Source organism: Panthera tigris, chromosome A3 (assembly GCF_018350195.1).
Source record: "Panthera tigris isolate Pti1 chromosome A3, P.tigris_Pti1_mat1.1, whole genome shotgun sequence".
Lineage (NCBI taxonomy): Eukaryota > Metazoa > Chordata > Mammalia > Carnivora > Felidae > Panthera > Panthera tigris.
This window is the reverse complement of record NC_056662.1, coordinates 117,710,641-117,717,118: the sequence shown is the minus strand read 5'-3', so window position 1 is coordinate 117,717,118 and position 6,478 is coordinate 117,710,641.

Genomic DNA, 6,478 nt, shown 5'->3' with positions numbered 1-6,478 from the left:
GGTGCTGAGTGCTGCACTGATGGGTGTCCAGTGTCCTTCCTCAATTAAGTTGCACTCAGAGTTCTGAGTTATGGGAAAAGGAATGCCAAACAGCTGGGTCCTCTGGTGAGGCCTTCACTCTTCTCTCTTCTGTCTGGTTAGTTCTCTCCTTCAGAGGCTGGGGTGGCCATTGCGTCCTCAAAACCTGGCCTTGGAGTTCAGCTACCATCACTGTTAGGAGCCCCTCCCACCTACTATCCCTGGGAGCCTCTGGCTGACGCTGGACGTTCCAGACTGGACAAGGGACACAGGCAGACGCTATGGAGGCTGAAGAGCACTTGGCTTAGAGACTGTGGGATTGGGGACCGAGGTGGAGTAGCTCCTGTGTCTTTGCGGTTCAGGGCTTCTGTGGATCATACAAAGTATGTGAGCTGTTCCATTCCATTCCATGCACGTTAGCATTCAAGAAATTTCTTGATCCAGGAGACTCCACCCCCTGCGTACAAAGTACCATGTGCAGTGAGAGTACAAGAACAAACGAGAATTCTCACCCTCAGTTTTGAGGCTTCTTAGCCAGTAAGGCATCCAATGACTACCACAGGTCGGACTGCCGCATGCTGGCACATGATGGTCTAAACTGCATTTGCATCATTCAAGAGGAACCTACTTCACACACAGCTATTAGCACGTCACAGAGATGGGAAAGTGAGAAAGGCACTCATTTTCTGAAAACAGTGTGAGCATAGAATTTCGCATATTCTCATGTAATCTCACACCAACTTTCTAACTCTTTTACAGATGTAGGAACTCTGAAAGGTCCCTGGGTGGCTTACTCAAAGTCACGTAGCTAAGATTCATATATAGGGCCACTTAACTCCAAACCCATCTCTCCTCTAGCAAGAAGGAAAAGGAATTTCACGCGTCAAGGGCATCCAAAACCAGTGTGAGAGACAAGCCACTCAAATCTAAACAAGGAAAGAAGTCTAAGATGGGAGCCAGTTTTCAGAAGAGAGATCAGCACAAACCTGGACTTCTGTCCATGGAGTGGGGTTTGGGGCTGTTGCCCGAGGAAAGGGCAGGTTGGGTGGGAAGAGAATCCTACTGCCAGCACCGCTTGAACATAGGAGTGGCAATTCTGTGTCTGTGGCACAGTGAAGGGCTACACCCGGACCCCACAGGGAACACCTGCTTCATACTGTTAGGGATGAGGGTGACAGACCAGACCGAGAGGTCTGGGTGTGCTTTCCAACAGAAACAGGAATTCGTAACCACAGGCGCTGTTGGAGGGTGGAACTAGGTATGACTCTATCTGCTCCTGGAGAGCTGAGACCTCTCGCCCTGCTAATGTTAATCCTTCCAGGCTTCCCAAACCCTGACCCTGACCAGTTCTCCCTCTGGTGCCTAGAGGACTTTGTTGGTTGGAAAAGAATATCATTTGGAGAATGCTTCTCCTTCCTAGAGCTCCGGTTACCCTTCTTAGGCTATTCAGACACGTCAAGAGATTATTTTCCCAAGTACCTGGGAATCTGCCACACACAGATTCCCATAGAACTCCGTCTCGGAGCCTCGTCCTCAAGGAGAAGCAGGTTTTGCTGCCAAGCAGCATACACGTTCTACTCAGTTGCTAAGTGGTGGGAGGTGTTCCCGCTCTGTTCCTTTCCTTGACTCTCCTGATCATAACACGGCTCCAAGTTGAATAAACCTCTTTTCCCTACAACCAGAAAGATCTTGGTACGTTGGGCAATAAATGAAGCTATCAGCAAAGAATAAAAACAGTCCTTTAAACAAAATATATCTAAGGCTGTTCCACATCCACTGAGAAACTTCGTATGTCCCATGTGATTATCATTAACTATAAAAAGTTAAAAGTTTTCCGGGCTCCTGAGATACTTAAGCAATTTGATCTTTTTTTCTTTTTTTTAAGTTAACATAGCTCTAATTATGTGCCAAGCACTGTTCCAGCACTTTACAAATATTAACATTTTTTTTTCACTTTTACTTTTGGATGAACCCTTTAAATATACTGTGCTGTAAAAAAAAAGGCCTGACCTAATGTGTTCACTCATTATCATTGCAAAGTCACTTTCCCCAACTCTTCACTGTCTACCCTAGTGAAGAAGAAAATCTCAAAATAGGTCTTCTTGGAGCTTTGCCACTTTCATCCTATTCCTACCTGTTAGGATTGAGCTACAACCATGGCAAGTCGGTGCAGCTTTGGGCTTCAGTTGAAAGCGTGGAGTTGGGAATTCCCAGGGTAACATTGTAGGTGTCTGTAATTGTGTAACGATATCCCATAGACAGTGGCGGGGGGAGGGGGGACACTGGCTGGAGGAGATGTGGTGCAATGGCTGCTAGGATAAGGGAGTGCACAGGAAGACTAACCTGGCAACAGCATCGGGAAGAGTCCACCGTCGGGGAAACCAATTAGAAGGCTATTGCACTAAAAGCAAATGACGGGTGAAAAGGGTCTGAGTGTTAGAAAATACGAAAATACGAAGGATAGGAAAGACTAGAAAATGACTCCATGGCATGGGACCTCGAGACTGGGAGAATGAGGGCTGATGTAGATCAGAGAGCCAATGTGGGGTAGGGAAGGATGAATTCTGTTTGGGCATGATACTTTTTAGCTGCTGTGGGACATATATGGAGATGTATAGATACTGAAGCTGGGAAGTTGGGGCAACGTGCAAGTTGGGGTAAATATGTGCTTACATAACGACCTTACTCATTAATATATCCCAAGCACCCAGAAGAGTATTGAGTCCATAACAGGGGCTCAATAAATATTTGTTGACTGAATCATTAACAGAAAGGTAATCGAAGCTCTTCAAATATGTATCTCTGTATTAGTTCACCAAGAGAATGAGAGCAAGGAGAAATGAGCAGAATCTTAGTGTGGAGAAGAACTCTGAAGAAAGCCCTCAGAGTCCCAGGGTTGCAGGTGTGTGAGGTGTGGGGCGAGATGTCAGCGGATCAGATCCTGCAGTAGGTCAATGGGGCAGGGACCTGGTCACAGTAGTTACTCTGATGTTTTGTGGCTGTAAGGTGGACACTACATGTCATGGGCTTAATGAGGGACTAGTCTGGAAGCTGAGGTCATTTGCCAAGAGGTAAGGAAAGATGGGTGTGGCATTAGGACCCGAAAGGTCCAGAAAAAGCTGGGAAAGCTGTGATGAATCCTCAGGAGGGTAATAAAAGGGTCACCGAGGGGGGCTCAATGGAAAGATAGACATCATGAGCTTGTAGTAGGGTTGGGGAAGCAATGTGCAGGGCAGGACCAGAGACAGGCATGTCACCCACCATGGAGGAATCTGGAAATATCAATTACTTCCTCTTTGGGAGGCATCTGATTAGTTACCACCAAATGCTGGTGCAGATTTACCCTGGAGAGTCCGCTTGTAAGGCTCATTGGCTCGTGGGCAGGAGCCTAGGGAATTAAGATGGCAGTTTATAGGCTTTGTGTGACCCCGTGTCCATTTGTTTACCATCTTTTCATCCATCCACTCCACCAACACCTATTGCTGAGTATCCACTAAGTGCCAGGCAAAGGTAAGGAAAGCCAGTGCCTTCTTCCCTCCGGGGGGTGTGCGATTTACCAAGCAATCTCACTCCATCACTGTGCTTCCCAGAAGTTCCATGTGACCGAGTCCTGATCTGAACCCTGCTCTGGTGCAGCAGGTGGGCAGGATGGAGGAGAACAGGGAGGCGATCTCCGGGCCAGGGAAAGCAAGTTTGCTATTGTAGGGCCCGAAACCTGCTTATTTTGGTAAGCTTTAGCTGTCTTTTAGTTCCTGGGTTTGGTTCCATTGGTTTCTCCTTAGGCTTCTGGCTCCAGTCCTTTTAAAATTTATAGTGTGTCTTAGTTGAGCCAAAGAGAACAAGAGACTGGAATTGAATGTTCAGACTGTTTGGGTCAGAGAAGATGTCAGGCAGTAAGCCCTGGGAACCAGGTGCCATGGGCATAGCACCAGATTGGAGAGAAAAACTCACAAGGGATGCACCTGGAGACCCCCATGCTGGCTCTTCTGTTCTATTCTGGGAAGCTTGTATGTTTCCTTTTAAGAATGGAAAAGGAACCTACATAGAGTGCTAAGCTAAGGTGAGAGAGGACATTGCTGGCTGCACTTTCCTTCTCTCCCTCCTGAGGCACCCACTTAGGAATTGACCAGAGAGTCTTCCCCAGGGAGTGGAAGATCTGGTGCAGGAGGGGAGGAGGGGAATAGCCCATGAGCGGCCATGGGATGTGCCCTTCCCAGAGTGGCCACCAGGGCCTCTATACTGGTGACTAGTGCAGAGGGTCAGCTCTGACACAAGGGGACCTGTTCTATGAGTGAGCTTCTCCAGGCCCAGTGGGAGCTGCTTCCTGGGGCTTCAGGATGCTGTAGCCAGAGAGCAGGTGAGGGAGGCTGGGGCAGAGAGAGGGCAGGGAGTGGGGACTGAAGGAGAGAGGCACAGGTCTGGCCACCCTGGGCCTATTCTTCCTGGGCATTCTCCCCGCCCACTTTCTCTCACTAGACGGAGCAACAGGGCCCACTTCGTAGGACCATTCGTGATCACCTCAGACTCTGCCCCACTGCCCAGCACCCCTTGTAAGGTATTGATCTAGTGGTGATGGGATGGCTCTGGTGCTCAGATCAGGGACTGCGAGGTCCTGGGCACTCCCAGAGTTGGGGATAAAGAGTCCTTCAAGTACAAAGGAAACTCCCTAACTGCAGCTCTCCACAGGGGTGGGGGAATTTGCCCTGAAGAGGGTGAGGGCTCTTCCCATCTAGCCTTGATTCTGAGATTCCCTCCAGAGCCTTCTGGTCTGGTCGCCTCTGCTGCTATCATAGCGTGGGCCGCAGGGGGGCGCTGCTCTCCCTCTGATGGTCTGGCTAAAGGCGGCCGGGGTGGGCTCCCAGCTCACTGAAGTTCCTGAAAAGACGGCAGGGTCACCAGAGGGAGGAAGATACCAATTTATCACCCAGTGCTTCCTCCCGGCCCAAGACAAGCAGTTCCCCCGGTCCGCTGGGTCGTCAGGCCTTCCCCTTGGACAGAGAGGTTCAGCCCCACCCCGCCCAGAGGGCCCCAGGTGAGCCCCACAGTGAGGGGGCGGGGCCTCCCCATGTGCCCGGATGTTCCCACGCCCCCTCCCCACATCCACACACCCCCATTCTGGCTTCTCCTTCTGACTGCTGGGTCTCATCTCTCTCTCTCTCTCTCTCTCTCTCTCTCTCTCTCTCGAACGCTCTGACAATGGCACTTCCAGCATCCCGGCCTGTCCCTCTCTCCCCCCTGTCCACCCCATCTTTTTCTGGTCCCTGTCTGCCTCACAGGCGGCCGTCTCTCCTCCCATCCCCTGGTTAACCAGCTGTGTAAAGTGCTGCCAGGGCTGGACTGATGGATGGGCCCTTCCCCAGCCCTGCTCTTGCTGGTGCCTCCCCGGCAAGCCCTTTCTCCTCACCTCTCCCTCCACCACATATTTTATCATCAGGGAAGGACACCAAGAGGAAAGGACGTTCTGGATAAGCAAGTGGAGGTGGGTTGGGCAGATAATGGGGGGATGCGGGCAGCTCTTGCAGATAAGGGTTTCCAAGACTCCCTGGAGAGTGCTGTATGAATGAGGGAGAATGCCCCTGATCCTTCTGTCCTTCCATGACCCTGACTGAGCAAAGCCTGAAGCTGGGAGATGGATGGAAAGGGAGGGTGGTGCGTAAAAGGGCTGGGGATTTAGAGCAGCCAGAACGGAATTTGCATCTCAACCCCGACAGTTATTAGCTGCAGGACCCCGGGCAGGTACACCTGTTTCTCCATCGGTAAAGTGGAGGTAAAGCGGTCTATGGTGCCTTGCACCAGTGTAAGCTCAGTAAATGTTGGCTCCTATCCCTGCTATTAGGGTGCTGGGCCACGCTGTTCCCCTGAAATCTCTCTCACCCTTGCATCCTGGATTCCATCCAAGAACACCTATTCCTACAGGCCCTTTATATACCAGGAACCTTCACATCCACACTACCATGTAATTCCTCTTTTTATAATTACAAAGGCAGGAACACAGAGAGGTTAGCAGGACCAGTGTATTAATAGAAGCTGAGGCAGAACCAAGAAGCCTGAGTCCAGAGCCCCAGGATCTGCCATGCTGGTGGCAGCAGGTTGCTGAAAAAGAAACTGAGCAAAGGTTTGCTGAGAAACTCCACTGGGCAAGAGCTTCAAAGAGGCCTGAGTGGGAGTGAGAACCCTGGTTCTGCTCCTGCCCCTGTCACTTGCTGGGTGACCTTGAGGAAGTTCTTTTCCCTCTCCAAGCCTCAGCTTCCACTTCCTCATCTCGTCAGGGTGTGGGGCAGAGGTGGGCCACATCCTTTGTGAAACCTCATTCCACCCTGAACACTGTGTTCCCTCCCCTACAAAGGAACCCAACATTGTGATATATAGTGGGGCTGAGCTCAAGGCTGGTCATAGGGTGAAAATCTAGTCCTCATTTTCCCCACCCTTCATTTCCTCACTCTTCCCCACCCCCATCGTG